The sequence below is a fragment of the Talpa europaea genome (genome assembly GCF_964194135.1).
Source record: "Talpa europaea genome assembly, chromosome: 9".
Taxonomy (NCBI): Eukaryota; Metazoa; Chordata; class Mammalia; order Eulipotyphla; family Talpidae; genus Talpa; species Talpa europaea.
In genome coordinates this window covers 48,455,253-48,480,157 of record NC_140076.1, presented here as the reverse complement: position 1 = coordinate 48,480,157, position 24,905 = coordinate 48,455,253, and the positions used below count along the sequence as shown (strand labels likewise).

The 24,905-nt window shown below is 38.0% G+C and overlaps 1 protein-coding gene across 3 annotated transcripts in view; it reads left to right on the top strand.

Annotated features, from left to right (window-relative positions):
- Window positions 1-24,905, top strand: part of ST6GALNAC5 (ST6 N-acetylgalactosaminide alpha-2,6-sialyltransferase 5) — a gene marked incomplete at both ends in the record, with an annotated part of 164,356 nt that overhangs the window by 1,741 nt on the left and 137,710 nt on the right. The window lies entirely within an intron of this gene.

Genomic DNA, 24,905 nt, shown 5'->3' with positions numbered 1-24,905 from the left:
GGAATAATAAATCTCTGGTTTCAGCGTATGAAGCCCCTGGGAGAACCTAATCAAGTTTCGTGATTCCAAAAAGATATTTTAATACAGTTTAACTGTACTTCCCATTACTTGAAACTGCTAATATATTTTTATTAAAACACAATTCCATTCGGTATCTCCTCTATAAAGCTAGAGGATTTCGTGAAACCACCCAACACTTCCTCTTTTAATTTTACTACATATTTATGGTTGTGAACCAAAATAATATTAGCAGGTGTTACTTTTGTGTGAAAAAAATTGCCCTTACTATGCATGAAAAAGTCAAACTTTTTCAAAGTGACAATCAAAATATTCCCACTCACTTGTGTGATGAATGGTGCTCAAAATTTTGGAGCATGCAAAAGAATTTGAGGCAGATCCTTGCCTTATGGATCTTAAGGATCTTTAACTGCTTGTGAAAAAAAACAACGGTCCATAAAATGTGGATAAATAGATGATTGATAGCTAGCTAGCTAGCTAGATAGATAGATGGAATGTTAGTATAAAGAGTACTTTTGAGATGCAGAGATGAGAAAGCTCATTGCCCTGGAACCAGGAAAGTTGTTTTGAAAAGGTGGAATTTGCACTGGGAATAATTTAGGGAAGAAGGAAAAAGGAGGAGATTTCATTAAGAGGTGATAAACTCATAAATCTAAAGAAGAGAGGGCCTTCAGTTTTCTCTCTAAGTTGTTGATTGATTATGTGCTGCGTGTGCAAGCAACCGATAGGGGCTAGAGTTGGAGGAAAGTTTAGGCTATTAGTTCTGACTGTGGAGGGATGTGGTACTTATGTGTAACTGGTGTATGATGAATGTATTGAACCCAGAAGGTTTTCATGGCTGTTGTTTAGTGGAAATTGCTATCTAGCACTTGTGAAGCTTTGATTAATAGGGGTGTCAAGAGGGAAATTTGCTGGAAGCTTTGATTTGCCTTTGGGAAGATATTCCTAATATTTTCCTTCCTGTGCTGTCTTGCTGGACAGATACCTGCTAAGAATATTGATAGCCTAAGGCAAAATATGATGCCTTCATATTCATTTTTAAAATAGTGTTTATTCACACAAATGCACTAGATCCCGTTTCCATGTCTCAGAGTCTTATTTCATTAAAGTGAAAAACAGCTCTTTTTGGGGAAAGAATTGTGAAATTATATGAGAAATCGAGATAATTTGTAGTAAAAGGGTTTCATTAACTATGAAGTGTTATGCGAATGATAAATATGTGTGAAAGCCCTTGGAATTCTTAGCAAAGAATTATAAATGTGACAAGGAAGGTCTGTGCAGATAATTAATACTAATGAAATTCTTTCATAGAAAACCAACATCTCACAAAAGTACATACCCAAAGGGTTCCATGGCATTTACCCTATCTCAAGCAAGGGTACAAATGCAAATCTTAAAACCTATGCCTTCTTACTGGACTCTAATTGCCCCTCTGGAGTAAATGTAAACTTTTCAAAATGCAATTATTGACCCTCTTTATCGCTACTGGTTAGCTGGGAATTGGGCAGAGCTCCATTTCTTAAGGCTGTGTGAGGGTACATGTGTAAAATGTTTATGTCCTCCCCAGAAGTTGCTGTTTAACTAGGTTTATTTGGGCTCTCCCAGTTGTCTAGTTTAGACAGAGGTACAAATCATTTGTTAAAATATTGCTAGGATTTTTTTTTCCAATTAACACAGAGTAGGGTAAGAAACGAAAGCTTTCCCATTCTTATTATGTTGCCAGAGAATACTCTGATTGCTTTTTTTTTTTTTACTCTCACATCAGGCTTTAGAAAAATTATAGGATGTGCTGAATGTCCTGACCACCCAGCCATATGCTGCTGCATATTGAATCAGAATTCCAACAGACTTTTTATTTGCTGCTGATTTACAGAGTCTGGAAAGAGTTACAGATACCGTTTAGGAAAATGTTCTCATCACCATGGCTGGAGGTCCCAAAGTCTGATAAATATGTACTGTTTATGTTCAGTTACATGATGGTGTTAACATTATAGCTTCAAGATTAAATTCAACAGGTGGTCCTAATCCCCAGCACCTGAATTTCACAAATTACAGCCTTTGGCTATGATAGTCTTGTCTCGTACCACTGCAGACGGAATTACTGTTAAGATTAAATCACTATGTGCTTTTGTTCAAAGATGTGTTGCAAGTCAAATCAGTGATGAGCAGTATGTGTTGAAGCTTAAAATACCACTTTCCATGGTCATGTTCCTTACTTCCGCTTTCACAAACCATGAAAGCTGAAATTGTAATTCCAGTATGACTAAGTGAAGGCCACTTGGAGTTTCTGGTGATAATGAAGCCATTTCATTTTCTGTTAGAGAGTATCTCTTCATTCCCAACCCCTTTCCTCGGGCCCTTTCCCACAAATTTTTTAACCAACTAGTTTCCATCTTGTTACATGTCTATCACTGCAGCCACTATATCTGTATCCTGCCATTACTCTCCTGGCCCTTGCATTAGAAAGTCATTGATTTCAAACCAGATCAGCCAGACTCAAGCAAAGAAGGTGATTTTCATGGCTTTTGAAATCTCTTGCATTTAGAGCCACAACATAATATATAACCAAACTAGCACACACACATGCACACACACACACACATATGCACTCACATCAACAACCCTCAGAGGAAAGTCCCAAGGCTTTCTTGGTTCCAGTCTGGATCTGGCCCAGATAGATAAAGTCATTTGCCATCTGTGAAATGAAACCACTGATTCCCATTTCCCATGGACAGGAGCCCTTATCACAGAAGGAGCCACTGTCACCTGGGCTGCCCTTTTCTGAGATGGCTAATGACAGGGCAGTGAGGAATGGGCCTAAAGCTGAGCTGCTATCTCTTCCCTTCAGTAGTAGCCTCTAGGAATAGACTTTACACTTTCCATAGCATGCTTGTCTGGATTTTTCTGTCCTCAAGCACTCAGTTATTCAGACAATACAAAATTGCTTAAAGGTAATGGTACTATCACTATTAATTGATAAATATCCAGTTAGGGGATAAGCCAATGCCAGAGTTGAAAAATTAGACCAAATAAGAAATAAGACCAAAAAAACCCACACATGCCATGTAACTTTAAAATTATGCTAGAAGTTTTCTTCCTTTAGCAAAGTATATTGATTCTCACAAGTTCACCCTATTTATTAAGCCCTCTTTTATATTCGAGTCATCCACTGAATGATAAATAATTTGTATCTAAAGAAATTCAAAGTGAGCTTTTTCAGCACTTAACTCTCACAAAATGTAATCTACCAATGATGGTGAAACCTTGTTATCACAAAATATCAACCAAAAGAATTGTGAAATGAACTCTTTCTCATGGGTAAGGAGTTACAATAATGTAGGTGCTCTTAATGAATTATTCATGTAATGTTTATCAAAATATGTAGCCTTAATTTTATGAGGGTCAGGAGTATTTTTCCAGCTTTCTGCGGTAATGATGCTAAAATACTCCATGCCAAAGCTCAGACCACACCTTGTTGATGAGTCTCAGTGGTTCCCTCACATATTTCAGGCATGCGGTCTCTTTGCTGAATCTTGAACACTCATTCTACCTCAGGGCCTTTGCACTTGATTTTCCCTCTCCTTGGAATGCTCTTGTACAACATCTTTTGCATGGTTGGTTTCCTCCAGTGACTCAGTCCTCAGATAACATCATCTTTTTATGGAGCCCACTTTAAATACCCTGTTTCTCAACAGTCATCCTCTAGCATCACACCTGTTTTCTTTCTTTATAATACTTAACGATATCTGAAATAATCAAAGTTTACTTGTCTATTGCCGCCTCCCCCACCTCCTACGGAGAGCTAAGTACTGAGATAGCAAAACATTTGTGAGTCTTGTTGACCTGTTTAATGCCAGACCCCAGATCAGTTGTTTGCACTCAGTGCACACAGTCAGTGTTTACTGAAGGAAAGAAGAAAACGGGGACTTAGTGAGGAGCAAGGGCAGAATTACCTCACTTAATGTCAAGTTCTTTTTCTACAAGAAGCATCATTATGTCCCTGGTGTGTCACATCTTTCCTAAATTTAGGATAAAAAATAAATTAATAATAATATGGGAAGAAGGAGGAAAAATTGTCTGAAAGATAAGAATCTTTGAGAATGAGCTATAGGAATCTATGGTTTAACAGGTTCCCTTTACTGTTCTTGTGCACATTAAAGTTTGAGAATCACCATCTGAAACATTTTAATCATCACAATGTATCTTCCTTTTTTTAAAAAAAAAAATTTTTAAAGATTTATTTATTTTTATACAAGAGCTGGGGTACAGGCCAGATCCGCAGCAGGGTGAGAGGATACACCAGAGACAGAGTGGGGAACAGAACAGGCAGACTGACAAAATACACTGCTGAGGGGAGCAGCGGGCGAGACAGGAGAAGTCTGCTCGCCATGTGGGAGCCTCGCTGGCCAGACGGCCAGAATTGAACCCACGCTGAAGAGGCTGCACACAGCTTCACAGTGCGGCGCTCAACCGCCTGCGCCACCATGGGAGGCCCCACAATGTGTCTTTCTATAGCTAATTTGTTTTTGGGATTTTGAACTAATCATATCCCTTAGTAACTGTTCATTGAAAGCCTGATATTGCAAAATCGGGTATCCTGGAGAAACAGCACATTCTTTTTTTTTCTTTTTTTTTTTTTAGGATTGTTTTTTATTTTTTTTTTATTCCTAATTTTTAAAATTATTTATTTATTTGTTTTTTTAATTTTATTTTTATATTCCCCATACAATTGCAACCCCCTTATTTTGACCCCACTCTCCTGGTTCATAATTGTTTATTGATTTTGATATTTTCTTTCTTATAGTTATTCTTTTTCCTGGTCCCTTATTTAAGTTTTCTAGATTCCTGCTATGAGTGAGACCATCCAGTATTTTTCTTTTTCTTTCTGGCTTATTTCGCTGAGCATGATCCCTTCCAGCTCCAATCATGTTGCTGCAACTTGCATGTGTTTATCTTTTTTGAATGCTGAGTAATATTCCATGGTATATGTACCACATCTTCTTGATCCAGTCATCTATTTTTGGGCATTTGGGCTGTTTCCAAAGCTTAGCTATTGTAAACAGTGCTGCTATAAACATAGGGGTGCAGGTGCTCTTTGGAATTGATGTTTCTTGTGTCCTTTGGGTAAATACCTAGGAGTGGAATTGCTGGATCATATGGAAGCTCTATGAAGTAGGTCAAGAAATCTCCACACATCTCTCCATAGTGGTTGGACCAGTTTGCACTCCCACCGACAGTGCAGGAGAGTTCCTTTTTCTCCACAACCTCGCCAACATTTGTTATTGCTAGTTTTTTTAATATGTGCCATTCTCACTGGTGTAAGATGGTATCTCATTGTAGTTTTGATTTGCATTTCCCTGATTACAAGTGATGTTGAACATTTTTTCATATGCCTATTGGCTGTTTGCATTTCCTCTTTTTTTTTTTTTGAAGGAATTAAGGGATTGGCTTTCATTTGTTTATTAATCTCTCTTTTTTTTTAAATAATAAATTTTATTTTTATATTCCCCCATACAATTGCAAACGCCCCATTCTGACCCCAATCCTTCCCCTCCTGCCCCCCACCCCCCAAAAAGTGTCTCTGGTTCATAGTTTTTTGTTGATTTTGATTTTCACTTTCTTATAGTTATTCATTTTCCTGGTCCCTTATTTAAGTTTTCTAGATTCCTGCTATGAGTGAGACCATCCGGTATTTTTCTTTTTCTTTTTGGCTTATTTCGCTGAGCATGATCCCTTCCAGCGCCATCCATGTTGCTGCAAATTTGTTTGCATTTCCTCTTCAGAGAAGTTTCTTTTTAGCTCTTCTGCCCATTTTTGAACTGGATTATTTTCTTTGTTTTTGTTGAGTCTCATCAGCTCTTTGTAGATTTTTGTGATCAGTCCTTTATCATTAGTGTTGTGTGCAAAAATGTTCTCCCAGTCGGTGGGGTTTCTCTTTGTTTTAGTTATTGTCTCTTTTGCTGTGCAGAAGCTTTTTAGTTTGATGTAGTCCCAGCTGAAACAGCACATTCTTATCCTCAAATAAACTTTGATCTAATTGGAGAGAAAAGAATCAGAAAGGTTAAATAATAAATCAAGTGCTGAATAATAACATAAAACCAAGAAACAATAAATTGAGGTGCTGTCACGAAGAAGGAGGCAGTTTCTGTGATCTTTCTCATCTATGAAATAAGTTAAAAGCTTTTTAACTTAGAAACCATAAACTTTCAAGCTAAAATTTTGCTACATTTTACCCCCCCTTAACATATGTGTGCATATATACATGTATATATATAACATGTTTATGTGGCATCCAGTGAATAGTTTGTAAGCAGCAACTACATCAAAGCAACTTCAAAGTAGATTGATTTTTAATTCAAAATATTCACTTTCTTTATGATTTTTCCTTTGGTATGACTCTTGAGAGAAGCTAACCCTATTACCCTGCTCAATTGTCTCTACAACATATGGTGACCACATTTCCAAACCAAATCTCATAACTCATGGTATGATAAATTTGAACATAATTGTGTTGGCCATAGACACAATATTTGCAATCAGATCTATCCTGGAAATGAAAGCACAAAACAATCTCTGAGCCAGTCATTGTTATGACCTTCAGAATACAGTTATGTGTATAGATGTGTTTCTCTAATTTCTAACCTATTATGGCCTCAAACAAACCTCCTAGTGATACAGGGCAGCAAGCGGCACTAAAACTGGCCAGGGACAGTGCCCAAATAGTTTCCTGGTCACTGTCTGAATTCTTCACCTGCAAGACTACTCAGATTCAGAAAACAATAATAATGAAATTTTTAATTTTTTTTTATTTTTAAACAATATTTGCTTACCCTCACCACCTCAGATTGAGTTCCCATAGAATTTCCTTCCCCAAGGCACCTGTGCACCATCACCACAGTCCCCTGTGCTCCTCCCTCCCTCCTTCCCATCCTTCTCCCTCCTCCTCCCCTGTAGTATGTTTCTGATTTATAATTGTCTGTTTTTGCTTTGCTGTGTTTTGTACTGTTATTATTTTTTTACACTGATGTCTTATTTGGTCCCCCAATGCACCTGTTATAAGTGAAACCATCCAATATTTTTCTTTTTACTTTTGGCTTATTTCACTGAGCATAATTCCTTCTAGCTCCATCCATGTTGCTGCGAATGGCATGAGTTTATCTTTTTGATTGCTGAATAATATTCCATTGTATATATATATACCACATTTTCTTGATCCAGTCATCTATTTTTGGGCATTTGGGTTGTTTCCAGGTTTTACCTATTGTAAATGGGGCTGCAATAAACATAGGTGTACAGGTGTTCTTTTTTTTTTTTTAATAGAGGCATGCTTTATTTATTTGTTTGCTGGTTTGTTTGTTTGTTTTGTTTATACATGCACTGGGTACAGTCAGAAGTGCGGGAGGGAGGGTGAGAGAATTCACCAGAGCCAGAGCGGGGAGCAGAGCAGGCAGAAGGACCGAAGTACACTGCTGAGGGGAGCAGCGGGCGGCAGGAGAGGTCTGCGCGCCATGTGGGACCCTCCTCCGGTGGCCGGGGAGCAGCCGGGGATCAAACCGGCGCCGCAGAGGCCGAGCGCAGTTTCGCAACCCAGCGCTCAACCGCTGCGCCACCGGGGAGGCCCCTACAGGTGTTCTTTTGAATCAATGTTTTTGTGTCCTTTGTGTAGATCCCTAGTAGTGGAATTGCCAGGTTGTATGGTAGCTCCATTCTTAGTAGACTGATGAATCTCCAGACAGCTTTCCATAGTGTTTGGACCAGTTTGCACTCCCACTAACAATGTAGAAGAGTTCCTTTTTCACCACATCCTCACCATTTGTTGTTGCTTGTTTTTTTTTGATATGTGTGTAAGGTGGTATCTTAGTGTGGTTTTGATATGCATTTCCCTGCTTATCAGGGATGTTGAATAATTTTTCATATGCCTGTTGGCCATTTGCACTAATGGAATTTATTTAACAAAACAAGGAAAACAAAGAGTTACTGAGGCCACAAATGACTGTTTACCTCACTGAAGCAGTGCCCAATGTGTTAAAGTCCTATCCCAAATAAAAGGCCATATTCCCAAGATGGGGTCTTCCCACCAGTGAAGGCCTGAAACACATGGCAGTCAGGCAAAATCCAGGATCCAGCTCATAAAGATAGCAAAACACAACAGGAGATGCTCACCAGAGCTGCTGAGATGAGTCAGCCCAGTACCAATGGACGAAACAGCAGCTGCAGCAGTCAAACAACCCGACAAACAGCCCCACTCACGTAGCTCAGCAAGGTGCCTGGCTCCAGGTCTTTGCCTTCCCTTCCAGGGTGTAACAGCAGCAAAACTGGGAACAGTTTCAGTTGCTTGGAGACTTACAAAGCCTCCGAACTCTTCTCCTCTGAGGTTGGCTGCTGAAAGCCTCTCCACGTACTTCAGAGGGCCGCTACAGCCTTCTGGAAGATCTGGTGGTGGGCAAGAATCACTGACCAAATAGCTGAAGACCCCTGAAATCCCAAACGCTGAATCCTGGGGGCTGCTACGGCAGTCCCTCATATTTTTTATCAGAGTCTTCTTCCCAACCAATATTTTGTTCGTATTTCGCCTGGGCTGTCAATCCTCACTAGCACCCGCCTCCTGGGGTGCACCACCAGTGACAGTCTTTGGCTTCAGCCCCCTTACACTAGCACTAACTTCACTCCTTTTGAGTTGTGTTGACAGAGGAAATGAGAATATAAACATCATGAAACCATGATGACTCTAGCTGTTCATTTCATGTGGGCAGGGCCAACATAAAGGCCACAAGTTTCATGGGACTGTAAAAGGCAACTTTCCCTTACACTACGAACTGAGTCATGCTGGCTCATATGAAATTCATCTCCTACCCTGCACTTTGCTAGAAAAACCCTTACCCTTAGCCCAGAAAATTGAGACCATTTCTTGAAGACACGAGTCACCATCTCGTCAGCACACTGACCTCCTGAACAAAAAGCGCTTTCCTAACCCAAGAACTTGTCTCTACAATTGATGTGTAAGCAGAGAGTAGCCAACTTTCCAGGCATCAAAAACATGAGGCAGTGCAATATAGTTCCTGTTCTGCAAATACCAGGATAAAGGGATATTAAAGATGAGAAAAAAAATCTTTGAAAAGATAAAACCAATCATTAATCATCAAATCATTCTGAAAACCTATACACCAGTGATATATTCTTTAAACAGTTGTGAAGGATTTTAAGTATAGAGAGACAAAGAAGAATTACTTCTTACTTAAATAATAATAATAATGTTATTAACCATACCCTGTGAATTTGATTCAAGAGAATTCCTTGGGGAATCAGAAATTTAGGATCAAATGATTGATAAAAGCTTGGTGTCGGGGTTGATTTATGATAGGTATTCAAATTCTTCTTCACAAGCTCTTTTTAGTCTTACACTTTTAGTCTTACACTTTAGTCTGGGCCTTGGACAAAGCAGTATTTTTGTTGCATTCTCTATTCAATATTCAAGTAGAAGAATTCAATTCTACTATTTCTATTCCCAAGTAGAAGTCACAGACAAGCATACTCTCAGTTTAAACAGAATTTCTGCAGGGTAGCTTTCTTTAACATAGGGTAGATCCTAACAGTAACTTTTATCTTCATAGACAAATCTCCCATGATAATATTTATTCTGGCTTATTGTTGTTTCTTGTCTAAGATTGTCTGCCTCTGCTGATCAACAATCAGCTCTTAGAGGCTGTGGGTTTATTTTTCTCTTTTGATGTTGTACTCTCCACCTTTATTTTAATGCCTGACATATGATAGATATTCAATAAATATTTGTTGAATAAGTGAGTGTATCTATATAAAGATTTAAATTTTTTTCTAAAATAAGGCTGCCTCAAGAGTTTCGGACCATTTGGAGTTACTAAAAAGGAATAGCTACATATCATAAATATCAATGTCTCCTGCCACAATTTGCAGTTCTGTAACTATTTCTTTTTTATATTCTTGTACTAATCATATCTCTTAAAACATACTCAGAATTTTAAAGCTGGAAGGAAAGCTTAAAAATTATCAAAGGGAATTCATGAGTAGTGGTGAGATTAGCTCAAAATCTCAGGTTCGTGGCAGAGCTGGGGCTGCATTGTGGGTCTCTGCCCTGGGTATCATCACCAGGAGGGAAATTCAGTGCCAATATCCTCTACGCAGTGACTCAACATTATTTGAACAAAATTTATTAAAATGAAGAGCCTAGTCCTACTTGGTTATTGGGAAGAAATAAATATTTAAACATCTTATTACTCTGAAATGAATATGAGAATATGCCTCTGGATAGTTAGAAAGAGCTTCCACCAACCACTGACTTAACAATGGGTCCTGTAAAGGCTGCATAAAATGCACTGTTACAACATAATTGGAAAAATTTGGAAATCAGAGTGAATTTTGCCTTCAAAAGTAAACCAAACCCAAAAAAGGTATCATGTTTAATTATTTGAGGAAAATGTCATGACCAGACCACTCATTTAGTTGAATTACATTCTCCACAGCGGGGAAGAGGACATCATCTGGAGACTCCGTTAGCCAAGTGTTTGAAGTACTGCCATTCTGCAAGTACTTCTTGACTCCTCCTAAATTCTGAGATGTAGTACTTACGTTGGGATGGAATTACTTTAGGCAAATAAGAAACTGTTTTCCCTATGGTGGAGAAGGTTAACCTGGGTAGTTGTTATAGCTTAGGATGGAAAGACTTTTTTTTCATGTTTTAAAAGAGCAGGTTTATTAGGAAAAGGAGAATGAAAAAGAGACACCTGCATAGTCACCTGCGGGCAGAAGACGAAAGACTTTTTTTATTATATTCTCTTTTAATGGCTAAGGTGGTGTCTGTAGTATAACTGGGAACCTCACAAGTCTGAGGCTATGCTGGCACACTGAAATGCAGAGTTAGGCCTTTTTTTTTTTTTTTAAAGAAAGCATATTCTGGAAATTAATTGCACATATGGGACCTCTCCACTGACTGAACTGCATTATTGAGTTTCTAATTTTCAGGTCTGTTCATGTTCCTAGCAAGCCTGCAATGGCTTCCCGTTGCCTGGAGGATTGAGCAGAGACACCATAGAGAGGTTAGCAAGGCCAACAGGATCTGTCTGGCCTATTTCTCCAATCTCTTCTCAAACAGTCCCCTCAGCCCAGTCTACACACACACTGGGAGCATAGTTGCTGCTTCATTCTTCCCTACTTTGCCTCCATGAAGGAAAGCCATTGCCCCTTTTATCCACCAGGTAGTGAACTGATCTTCATTAAGATCCAACTCAAGCATCTCTTTTGTAATATTTTCCAAGATACAATCTCTGCAGGTGAGAGTCCACATTCACTGATGCCAGCTGTGCATTAGTCAATGATATATTGGCTGAGACTGACTATATGTCAGACTCTGGATGAAAAGAGAGAAAGAATCTAATCTCTGCCCCTTCCTCACAATGGAAGAAATACATATAATGGTTATTATACCTTTTGGAGCCAAAAAATTCTCTGTGTCTTGTACACATCTCTAGTCACACAATATTGTGCTTATTTGTCCACATTTGTCTCCCTAACTAGATTGTACTTTCTTGAGACAAGGAGCATAAATTATCCATCCTGCTATGTCTAGAATCTAAAGTTGCATCTCATACACATTGAAACTCAATAAATCCTGTGTGGACAGAGGCCTGTTATAATTATATGTAGTGGAAGAGATTTGAGTAAGATTGGCTAATTAACTTACTAACATAGGAAAGAACTGAAATGATAAGAGCAGAAACACATAACATGTGACATACATATGTTAATGCCTGGGTCTTCTTTTTTTTTTTTTTTTTAAAGCTTTATTTATTTATTTATACAAGCTCTGGGTACCGTCAGAAGCGTGGGAGGGTGAGAGAATTCACCAGAGCCAGAGCAGAGAGCAGAACAGGCAGACTGATGAAGTACACTGCTGAGGGGAGCAGCGGGAGGCAGGAGAGGTCTGCACGCCATGTGGGACCCTTGCCCGGTGGCCGGGGATCGAACTGGCACTGCAGAGGCTGCGGGCAGCTTCTCAACCCAGCGCTCAACCGCTGCGCCACCGGGGAGGCCCTGCCTGGGTCTTTAAATACAGAATGGTATTTGCTGACATTTCCAGAGGGGTTAGCCAGATGTTGAGGTAGAAGCATACCCATATCTGAGGACACTATTGTCATGTATTGTGAGTCCTGGCACATCTTATAATTTTCAGTCGTGAGCTAGCCTGTAGAAGGAGCAGTTAAACATTCATTCCTTTTTTTATTGATTAATATCACTTGCCCACCACGTACTTGCCTTTGTGTTCAGGACCCAGGAGGCAATGATGAATAAGGTGTGACCCTTGACTCCATGAAACTTATATCTACTAAGAGGCAGATACACAGACATAAAATTATAGTGTAGATTTGGATAAGAATATTTACATGATGCTGAGACTGAATTTTATGCTGAAAACCTTGGAGATGTTTAAAAGGACATTGGGGGCATGACTCTACCATGTGTGTGTTTCAGTGGATCACCACAGTGTCGATGTAGCATTGATCAGAGAAGTCCCAGGTTCCAGGAAGACCACCTGCGCACAGCCATTGCTGTGATCTCAGTGAATGATGCTGGGGGTGAGAGGAGAGAAAACCCTAAGATTTCTACCTACCCTGAATTTCTGTGATCGCCTACCCCACTGTGTCAGTGCAGACGGTCTGAATGCCGCTCCCTGCTAATAGCATAAGGTCTGCAGTTCAAGATTGCTTCTCAGTAGTTAGTGAAGAGAATTTCAGGATGATCCCAGATGGCACTTCAACTTTGTCTAATTTTGAACCTCACTGTGCATCTTAATACTGCATACCGACTTGAGCAAAACAATGGCATTATGTTCAGGCTGAAGCATTATGGTGACTCTACAATGCAGGCTGGCTTCACAAGGAGTCAAACCCACTGGCAGCAGAGCCAATTGGAATGAAGACTAAATGAGCTGAAAGCCTTTATTATGTAACTATTCTGCTGGGGGAAACTTCCGAATAACCTTGTCAAGGGAGATTTCCTTGCATAATAAATCCTACCAGGTAGAGGTGTGCTGGAAGGATGGCATAAAGAGTGGCTTCCTCCTTCCATTTCCCTCATTGTTACAGAGAGTGCAATAACCCTTCTTTAAATCACTTGTTTGTTAACAACTTCTAAGAAAACTAAATTTTCTATTTCACTTGCTTCAGGAGGAAATTGGGCATAAAGTCATGCAAAATTTGTCAAGAGGGCGTCTCATTCCTAATTCACTCAAAAACATTTGGCGGGGAGCAAACGAATATGTATCTGAATGAACTCCAGTTTTATGGGGCCCATATTTGGAGTTACTCAGCAATGTCACACCTGCCAGGCTGCTTTCGGGGATTTCTAAGTTGTCTTGCATTACCTGAAGTGGGATCTGCTCCCACTCTAAGGCAAATCATAAAGCTGGTTCATTTCATTTTTATTCCACTTGTTTCAGTATTGAAACATCAGAGTGCAAGGAATGATGACATTCTGTTTGTATTCCAAAACTAAGGAAAAGGAAGAGGACTGTAGAACTTTGTGTGTGCTCCCACACTATGATTGTCTCAGCCAGTCTGAATGAAGCTCTAGCTAATCCCTTGAAGAATTATGCCTATTACTCCTATTAAAAACTCTATTGGTCTGGGCTCAGTTGATGGGTTTTTCATCCAAAGTTCAGGAACAAGGGTCAGAGAAAGACAGCACAGAGAGCAGGAATGAGTGATTTTGCAGTAGTGAAGTGTAAAGTTGAGGCAGTTGCACCTAGAACCAAGAATAAGGACCCAAGTGAGAAATTACATTGCTTGCATCTTCCTGTTATCACAAGGGGTCTCTTTCTGGCTGTACAGATGTGAGCTGATATCTGGGCTCTAGAAAGTCAAGCAAAGGTGACAGGTCATAGACTCTGGGTTTTGTGTTAAGAGGTCATTTCCCTGACCTGCATTTAAATATGAATTGGTGTGCTGTTTGATAATGGAACAGAACATCAGTGGGCAACTGAATCACTTAATCAAAATTAAGTTCCTTTGAGTAGGTCTCCATTGGAGAAGAGTAGCAATAGGCCTTTTTTTTTTTTTTTTTTTTCCCTAGAATGAACACCATAGCATCCCTCTAAAGATGAGCAGGCTGGAGTCATTAGGGAATTATGGATCTCAATATTCACCAAGTAAAGGGTCATTCTTAATGGACTCACAGAACATCTTGATGGTATTTCACCCTTTAAAAGGTTTAAAGGATGAAAAGGGGCTAGACCACATTTTACATATCTTCTAGGCTTTTCTACCAATGTGTTAACACCAAAACTCACTAATGTTTCATAAGTACTGTTTGCAAACCACATTTGAGAGCATGGGATGACTTCTATCTGGAAAAAGTTTCTTCACAGACAGGCTCGCATTTATTTCCTTTATTTTCTGGGCCTCTGTTCTGTGATTTAATCTGCTGTCCATATAATAGATATAGTTCCTTATCCTTATGCAGTGCAGGTTTATTTTGACATAACTGTCTTTCGTAAAAAGAAATTTTACAGCAAAAATAATTATAATTACTACCCTCTTCTTAATTAACAACATTCTCTGTATTTCTTTTCCATCTTCTAGTTTCATAAAACATTTTAATTCCTTTATCTCATTTTAACCCAACTTATTGAATTCTATAACTGTTCTTCTGTAACTCTTTTTTTAATATATATTTATATTCAATGAGAACTCTGAGCTATTCTTTATTTCTTACATTTTCAAATATGTGCTTGCTGATATTTCTTGATTTTGGCATAATTTTGTAACTCCCATTATTCTTCCAGTCCATGGGTAGAATAATTCTGTCATTAGAGACATCAGGTCCTGCCTCTCCCTGACAGCCAACTGGCAAGAGATATATTTTATACATCTTGGTTGGTGGCTTCCAAGTAAAGGGATGAATCTGAAATCTTGGCCAACAAGCTCTTTATCAAGTCAGTCCTTTGTTTTGCTGCCTGAGCTGTCTCCTTTACCCTCTAGAGTGAAGCTTCCTTACCATCCATTTTTAAAAATCCTCTTACTGTGGGGACACCTATATAACAACATTTGACATTTAAACCATTTTTTTAGTTTCAAATTCATTGCCATTAACTACACAGTGTTGTCAACCATCACTACTCCCTATTTAAAAAATGTTCACTAAGGGGCCTCCCTGGTGGTGCAGGCGGTTGAGCACAGCGCTGTAAGCTGTCTGCAGCCTCTGCAGTGCCGGTTCGGTTCCCCTGGCCTCGGAGCAATCCACATGGCGAGAAGACCTTTCCTGTCTCTCCCACTGCTCCCCTCAGCAGTGTGTTTCAGTCAGTCTGCCTGTTCTGTTCCCCGCTCTGTCTCTCGTGAATCCTCTCACCCTCCCGCACATCTGGCCTATACCCCAGCTCTTGTATAAATAAAATAAATCTTTAAAAAATAATGTTCACTACCTCAAACAGAGACTCATTAGCCATTAAGCCATAGCACTCCATTCTCCCCTACTTCCATTCCTGGTAATCTCTATTCTGTTTTCTGTCTTATAAATTTACCTATTCTTGGTATTTCATTAAGTGGAGTCACTCAACATCTGTCATTTTATGTCTAACATTTCACTTGGCATATTGTTTTTAAAGTGCATTAATGTTATAGCATGTATCAGAACTTTGCTCTTTTTCATGTCTGAATAATATCCTGTTGTGCAGATATACCATATTTTATTTATTGCCTTATCCTTTGATGAGCACAGACTACTTTGCTCTTATGATCATTTGGGAATAAAACTTCAATAACATTGGCATTCTTGTTAATTTTTTGAAGTACTTTCCTCCTTTTTTCTCAATTTTCCTATTCCCATGACAGCACCTGAGTCTCCAGCTCTCATTACCTCACATCTGTGCAAACTGCCCTATGCCTTGCTTTTCCAATATCCATGCAAAAAATTAAGAAATAATGAAGAGAAGTAAAGCCTTTAATCTCACTGGTTGTATTGCATTGCCTAAAAATAATGTAAATATTTTGGAAAGTACAAAGGAATTATTCCCATTGTCCCTTTTGTGTCAGTAATAATGTAATTGTAATTTATTTCTGCAATTTTCCACATTCAGTTCTTTATTTTTAAAAACTAATGTGAGCATGTTAATATGTTTCTAAAAAGTACGTATGATTTTAAGTTCATTTTGTTTTTATTTTGCTGATATTAAAATAACCTCTAAGATTTCATTTGGTTAGTGTTAACCATTTATGTCTCTTTCCATTCTATATATATATATTTTTAAGATTTATTTTATTCATGCATACAGGAACCGGAGTACAGGCCAGATGTGCGGGAGGGTGAGAGGATTCACTGGGAAACAGAACAGGGAAACTGATGAAATACACTGCTGAGGGGACCAGCGGGCAAGGCAGGAGAGGTCTGCCTCGCCATGTGGGATTCTTACCGGCCCGCCAGGATCGAACCCGTGCTGCAGAGGCTGTAGACAGCTTCATAGCGCTGCTCTCAACTGCCTGTGCCACCAGGGGAGGCCCTCTATTCTATGTATTTTTTGCTTTCTGTATACTTACATTTTTGTGAATTTCCATACATGCCCCTAATATTTGCAAGGCCTGAGGAAAGAATACAGATGGGGTTCCACTATATTCCAATATAGTTCTAATCAATAATTGTCTTAATTTGGGAAGATTTTCAAGTTTGAAAGGTTTCATCTAATTATTCCATTTATGGATTTGATTAGAATAATTCTTTTGGTTGTTTTATGTCTGATCAAAACTTAAATCTTGATTAAATGAAAATATATAATACCATGTTTAAGAATTTTATGTAGGTTATGCTTGACAAATGTTTGCCCACTTGTTTTATCTCTAATTTTTAAAAACGTACACAGACTGCCTCTTTGAAGACTTTATTTTGCTCTCCCTACCCCAAGTTTCCTTTCATATGTTCTACTTGATCATAATTTCAAATTCTATTCATTCTACTTCTTCTATCATTATACAGTCTGAAGCAATGACCAGCTCCATCTTAGCTATGATACAACCCACAAATCTTCATGAAATTTGAACATAGTAGCCTTTTGTCTTAAGAAAGATGGCAAGAAATATGGACAAGCGCTTTTTCTGAGACCTGGATAGTGTTAAACATAGAGTGGATGTTTACAATTACGGTGCTTTGACAGAATGACAAGTGCCCAGAATAATAGGTGTGTTTGTTTGTGATATGCTGTGCCCTTTATACACTGCTTCTCAGACATTAATGTGCATATGAATCACCTGGGGAATATTAAAATGTAGATTCTCTATCTTTAAATCTGAGTTGAGTCCTGCATTTCTAACAGGTATGCCCATGCTGCTTTTGCTCTTGGCCAACAAAGCACATTTTGAGAGTAAGGTTCTGAAACACAGGGCCAACATTAGGGGTCCCATTCATTTGCTATTGTGTGTGTCTTGTCGGATAGCATATAACTGGAATTTATGTTTACCCTAAACTTACATTATCTAAGAGCTAAGTTTAATTCATTTACATTTATTGTGATTTTTTTTGTATAGTTACCAATATATTTAGAGGCTTTTAAAGTCTCATTTAAACTTTGGCTTTGTATTTGTCTCCTTTTCTATGCCTTTGCCTCTTTGCGCCCTTTTCTGCATTGGTGAAATTTTGGGGGTTATTTTTTTTCCCTTAGTCCATATTCTAGTCTACACTAGTTTGGAAATTTTACTCCTGATTTCTATTCTTACAGTGCCTTTCTTCAAATTTCAGCATACATACTTACTGAAGTCTTAATTAAATCTCTGTTCTCCTTCTAAATAATTCAAGAACTTAAGAACATTTTAACTCCCAGCAACCTAAACACTAATCTTACTTGCCATTGTATTGAAGTATTTGTTTTCTTTTTTTTAAAGCTAACAAACTGGCTATTGGTATTGTTGTTTCAGTTTAAATGTTTCAGACATTCAGTCAATTATAGATTTACCTATATATTAACCAATTTCATTATTCACCATTCCTTCTTGTATTTTAGATTTCTAGTATCTTTCTACCTGAAATAAATTTTAAGAAGTTTTACTGATTTAGTTCTATTACTAGTAAACACAGTTTTATTTTGCCAGGAAATACTTTTTGTCCACATTCTTGATAGAGAATACAATTCCAGGTCATCCATTATTTTATCTGTCTGTATCTGGAAGACCTCATGTTGATATTCAGCAGTATGCTATCCAACTTGTTGTCTTTAATGTCTAGATAGTCTAAACTATTATTTAAATGTAAATCATTTTAAAATGGTTTAAATCTAAATTATTTAAGTATGTTGTTTCTCCATCTCTTCATGGTGTTTTAGTTACTTGTGTGACAACAGTGCATTCTGTATAATTTCTTTTTATATTTTTCTGTTTGCTAGTTCCATATTTTGCTATCTTACTTGTTATTTAACTCATGCACCAAGTGTTTTTTTCTCCAAATCATAGCTAGATTTTTTTTCCCCAAATCACTTCACTCGATTTTTCATAGTGTCTTCTTTCTTACATATATTTTATCTCTTTTTTTAAAGATTTATTTTATTTATTTATGCATACAAGAACTGGGATATACGCCAGAGGTATGGGGTAATGAGAGGATTCATCAAAGGCAGAGTGGGGAGCAGAACACACGGATCTACTGAAGTACGCTGCTGAGGGGGGCAGCAGGTGAGACAGGAGAGGTCTGCTGCACCTTGTGGGTTAGCTCCTTGGCTGGGGATGGAACACATGCTGTCGAGGTGATAGCACTGAGTCTTAAGCTCTACGCCACCAGGGAAGCCACCCCTACATTTTATTTCTCTATCTGATAATTTCAGTATCTTAAATCTTTGGCGATATAAGGATGTATTTTTGCTTTTGTGCTGATTTAAGGGATCTTATTTATTTCTGGGTATTGTTTGAGTGAGTCTGTTTGTTTATTATGACTCCATGTGCATCTGGACTATGCCTATGGAAATCCTTAGTGACCAATGTTGAAAATACATTCCTCCAAAGAAAGCTTGTATTTACTTCTGCAAGCTCCTGGGAGTCATAACACCTCCGAAATAAAACCTGACCTTCTGCATACATGCCAGTGGCATGAATGTAAACTGAAAATCTACATGATTTTTATTAATTCTTGAGAAGATTTTTTTTATTCCCTTACCCCAGAGCTAAGGACAAAATAGTCAGGTTTTCTTGTACTTTCCTGTGCCATGTGGATTTTCTTTTTCTAATTCAAGTTCTTCCCTCTAGAGTTATGGTCTTCCAGAGGAGTCTCTTTACATAGTTCAAGCTCAAGGCTGTGTCTCCTGACACTGCACATGGCTATTGAATTCCAAGGATATAGGTGAAAGAATCAGCAGTTACCACCAGAAAAATACCTGAATTTAGTGCCCAATCATCATCCTACATTTGTACTGTTTTCATTTTCTTTTTTTTTATTTTTTTATAAAGATTTCATTTATTTATGCATACAAGGGCTGGGGTGCAGGCCAGAGGTGCAGGAGGTAATAGGATTCACCAGAGACAGAGTGGGGAACAGAACAGGCAGATCTATGGAAATACACTGCTGAGGGGAGCAGCAGGCTAGGCAGGAGAGGTCTGCTACACCATGAGGGTAGCTCCCTGGCCTGGGATCAAACTCTGATAGCTTCATTGTGCTGACACTTAACCCTTCGTACCACCAGGGAGGCCCTGGTTTCATTTTCGACCTCTCTGTATTTCCCTCACTTGTTAAGGGAAACAATAAAAATAAATTAACTTCATTATTAATTCATTTAATTAAAAAAATTGAAAAATTTCCCCAGCCTTTTAAGAATTTTTGTTATGTTTACACTTGTATCAATGGCAAATTTTAAAATGCTATTTTTAAAATTGATTTGTGCTTACTATGAATAATTTAGAAATATAAAAAACTAAAAGAATAAAATAAAAATCAGGGATTTTTAAATTTAAGTATTTTAAATCTTTTAGAATAATTCCTTAATGTCTATTTTATATGTATATTACTTTTACATAGATGAAATCACACCATATGTATCAATTTAAGCATAATTAAAAGATTCACAAGTGGAAAGTACAGGATTATTTAGAGGGTTGGCAGCAAACTATCAATTCTTTCCAAATAAAAATCTCAATTCTTCTTTTATCCAATATAAATTTTTTATAATGTAATAATTCATCAAACATTTTAACAATAAAATTCTTCATTATATAGTCTTCTATTTGTAGAAGATGAAAATATTTGTTCAATAATTCATTCAGCATAGTGTCCAACCATTTAAAATTAGTCATTTTTAGTAAGTGTTGGAGTAGTAGTATATCATAATTGATTTATATAGTAAACACATGTGGCAAGAGATTTTACCTAAAAGCATAGAGATAAAAACAATAAAAAAAAATTCTAGTCCTATGTATAAATAAAAATCTTTTATTTATTTATTTATTTATTTATTTATTTATTTATTTATTTATTTATTATATTTCCCATACAATTGCACCCTCCTTATTTTGACCCCAATCCCGCCTTTCCCCGCACCTCCCCCCAAAGTGTGTCTCTGGTTCATAGTTGTGAATAAATAAAAATCTTAAGCAAAAGAGCTGAGGATGAATTTTAATGGCAACCTTACCTCCAAACCAAAAAACAAAAAATAATGCGTAATTGTATTTCTAACTTTAGATTTAAATCAGAAAATATCAAGCACTTTTGTCATTTTTGCCAGTTTTCTTCTCATTTTAATTTTTCTTTATTTCTTATTTTGCTAGAATAACCATGTAAATCACCTTTTCAATAGGAGTAGATAGGTGGATGAACTTTCCTTGCCTAGCTGATATTCTTAGATGCTTTCAATTTGACAGTCAAAAAATTCCTGGGTGGCAGAACATTTATTTCTGAACATTCAGAAAGGTGCATTGGAGGGTGCAATAGGATTCTAACTTGGGACTCCCATATATATATAAAAAAAACAAATAATAAAGTAACTGTTCAGTAATGTTTCTTTTTTTTTTTTTTTAAAGATTTATTTATTTATTTATTTATTTATTTATACAAGCACTGGGTACAGTCAGAAGCGCGGGAGGGTGAGAGAGTCCATCAGAGCCAGAGCAAGGAGCAGAGCAGGCAGAGTGACAAAATACACTGCTGAGGGGAGCAGCGGGCGGCAGGAGAGGTCTGCGCGCCATGTGGGACCCTCGCCGGTGGTCAGGGATCGAACTAGCGCTGCAGAGGCTGCAGGCAGCCTCGCAACCCATCCCTCAACCGCTGCGCCACTGGAGAGGCGCTCAGTAATATTTCTTGATCTGATTCAATTTTTAAGTTTTATTCATATGTAATTTAGTCTTTTTAAGCGTACAAGCCATTGATTTTTAACATATTCACAAACTTGTGCAACAGTCACCACCATCTAATTGTACAACATTTTCATTACCCCTAAAAGAAACTGTATTCATTAGCATTCTGGGGTTTCTTCCCCTCTTTTCTACTATACCCACACACCCCCATTTCCAGTCCCTGACAACCACTAGTCTACCTTCTATCTCTATTGATTACCTATTCTGAACATTTTGTATAATTGAAACCTTTCAAAATTTGACTCATTGTGACTAGTGTCTTTCACTTAGCATAATTTTAAGGCTTCGTTCATGTATTAGAATGTTCCTTTTTATTACTGAATAATAATCCTTTTAAAGGATATACCACTTTTATTTATCCATATATCAGTTGACTGACATTGGGTTTTTCCACATCTGACTATTAAAAATAATGAATAATTAACATTTAAGTACAAATTTTTTGCGTGAATGCATTTTTACTTTTTCTGTATATACCAAAAAGAAGAATTACAGCATCATATGGTAATCCACCAGCAATGTATGAGGGTTCGTATTTATCCACATCCTTGGCAACTTGTTACCATCTGTCTTTTTTCATTCTAGCCATCCTCATGGATGTGAAGAAGCATCTCACTTTGCTTTTCATTTATGGCAGTCTGATGAAGCAGTTTTTAATTTTGATGATGCTGACTTACGTATTGTCTACTTTCATCATCTGTGTTTTGGGTATTGCATTTAAGAGAACATCACCTAACCCAGAGTCATGAACATTTATTCCTGTTTACTTCCATGAGCTGAATACGTTTAGCTCTTATATTTTGGTTTAAGATTCAATTTGATTAGTTGTCTATATGATATGACACAGGGATTCAACATCATTTCTTGCATGTGGCTATCCACTTGTCCTAGCATCATTTGTTGAGAAAAACTGTTCTTTCCCTCATTCAATTGGCATACTTGTCAAAATTAATTGGTTATAAATATAAGGGTTATTTGGGAACTCTCATTCTATTTGATCGGTTATTTTATACATGGAGTCATTAGCCATCCAAGGCATCACATGTCCTTCCATGCTTCAGACTGGGATAGACAGTGATTACCAAGGGCTGTGGAAAAGAATCATGATCTGCTATTCCCAAAGGTGCTGTGAAGATGTCTGTATTGCTGAGACTTTGTTTGCTTTATATAGACTAAGAATAGCTCTGCTTTGTACACTATTGAGTAAGTAGTTAAAAGGTTGTAAAATTTCTCAGGTCTCTCAGAGCTCACACTTGCAGGAAACTTGATTTCACAACTCGTATACATGACAATCTCAAATAAAAGTACTCCCCTGAGAGCTTTACTATGGACAGAAAACGACTGTGCCTCCTTTATTGCTGCTATTGTTATTTAGGGCTTCTTTGTTTCTTGCTGTTGTTTCAAAAGTTTGCATTTTGCAATAAGCAGCAAAACTTTAAGATAAATCTTAAACAGGGAAGGCCATGCTTAGGATTTTTGCTTTCTTTAGATGCAGTGATGTTTCCATTTACCCTGGCAGGCATTGGTCATGACTTATAAGCAGCAACAGTAAATGTGGTTTCTAATATGCATCTTTATCAATAGTTTATATGTTTATTAATAGAACAAAAACACTATCACAAGCTTTCCCTTCAATTCTGGATATATCTGAATGTATACTAAATATTTCACCAAAATTAATCCTACTTCTAAGTAAAACCATGGATGTCTAGGTGGGAAAATAGAAGACACTTAAAGCCACACAATTTTTTTTTTTGAGGAGAGCAAGTTATTTATTTATTTATTTATTTGTTTGTTTGTTTGTTTGTTTATATATCTATTTATTTATACAAGCACTGGATACAGTCAGAACACAGGAGGGTGAGAGAATTTACCAGAGCCAGAGGGGAGAGCAGAGCAGGCAGACTGACGAAATACACTGCTGAGGGGAGCAGCGGGCGGCGGGAGAGGTCTGCGCACCATGTGGGCTCCTCGCCTGGAGGCCGGGGATCGAACCGGTGCTGCAGAGGCTGCGGGCAGCTTCGCAACCCAGCACTCCCCGCTGCGCCACCAGGGAGGCCCAAGGAGAGTAAGTTTTAACTGATAGAGTAAATTTGGGGAAGAAAAAGAAATCAAATTTCCTATATTTTCATTCCCTGAAACAACAAACCAAGCAACATAAAGTTCACTTGGTAGCCCCTGCAAACAAAACTAAGCTCTCTTCTTTAGTTTTTGCATCTCAATTTGTCCAGCTTTGCAGATAGGGAGGAGGAATCACTATGCCACTGAGTAGTCTGTGCCTCCAGCTGCTTCATAATCTGTTCCTCAAAATGAATCAACATGTGTCCTGTGTCCACCATAACTTGTTTGTTCACACCAGCAAGCATCATTTGCTAGAATGTTCGAACTTCCTGCTGTGGCCTCAAGAATGTCAGGTTCCTGGAATGCAGGGTTTTTAAAAAATATCTTTGATGTTTTCACTCTTTAATTTACACATGTAGTCTTGGCAAGCACAGGCAATATCACAAGAAAAATGTAGATCTCTTCTCTTAATGATTTGTGAGATTTGGAGACCCAACGCTCAAAAAAAACCTTGGTTTAATGTTTGGTAAAAATCTGTTAATAAAGGAGAGAGGAGGGAATGGCCTTGGATTCCATCTCTCTTAACAGAGAAAAATGAAAGTATGCGACGCCACAATGAGACATAGGAATGATGTAAAAGGCAAGAGGAGGTGAGGTAGGGACTTCCCTGGTGGTTCAAGGGGTTAAGACACAGCACTGTGAAGCTATCCACAGCCACTGCAACATAAGTTCGATCCCTAGCCCGCCAGGGAGCTACCCACATGGCACAGCAGACCTCTCCTGTCTCACCTGCTGCTCCCCTCAGCAGAGTCTTCGGTCAGTCTGCCTTTTCTTCTCCCTGCTCTGTCTCTGGTGAATTCCCTCACCCTCCCGCACCTCTGACTGACCCTATTTCTTGTATAAATAAATAAATCTTTAAAAAAAAAAAAAAGAGGTAAGCTAAAGGAAGGCAAAGTCACCAGAGGAGAAAAATTATATCATATTGTTTAAAGTCATGCTCTTTGGAGAGACTGAATTTCACCCCTAGGTGTTCCATTTAAAACTGTAATTTGGGGGCAATTCACTTAATTATTTTTGAGCTTCCATTCTCCTATAATATATAGAGCATAACAGTGTCTACCTGTTGGATTTGGGGGAGGATCAAATAAGATAATAATAAAATAATAAATGTTACTCCTTCAGTATAATACTCAGCCATAGGAAGCACTCACAAAATACAGCTATTATTAGGAAATATTAATTATATTCCAATTTCTTTTAATCCTAAAATGTGGTTATTGGCACACAGATGTAATCATTTTCTTATCAGTCTTGGCTGGTGGGCTTTTAGATTTATCTCTACCTTTGAAGGAGATTCAAGACAATGCCATCATGGAAAGTTTCTGCATAACAAACTATCGTTTTTTTGGATGCTATTTGCATTTCTAAAGTCTGTCAAATTCCCAGGGTTTCCCCCTTGACCTTCCTGGAACCTGAAACAGAAGT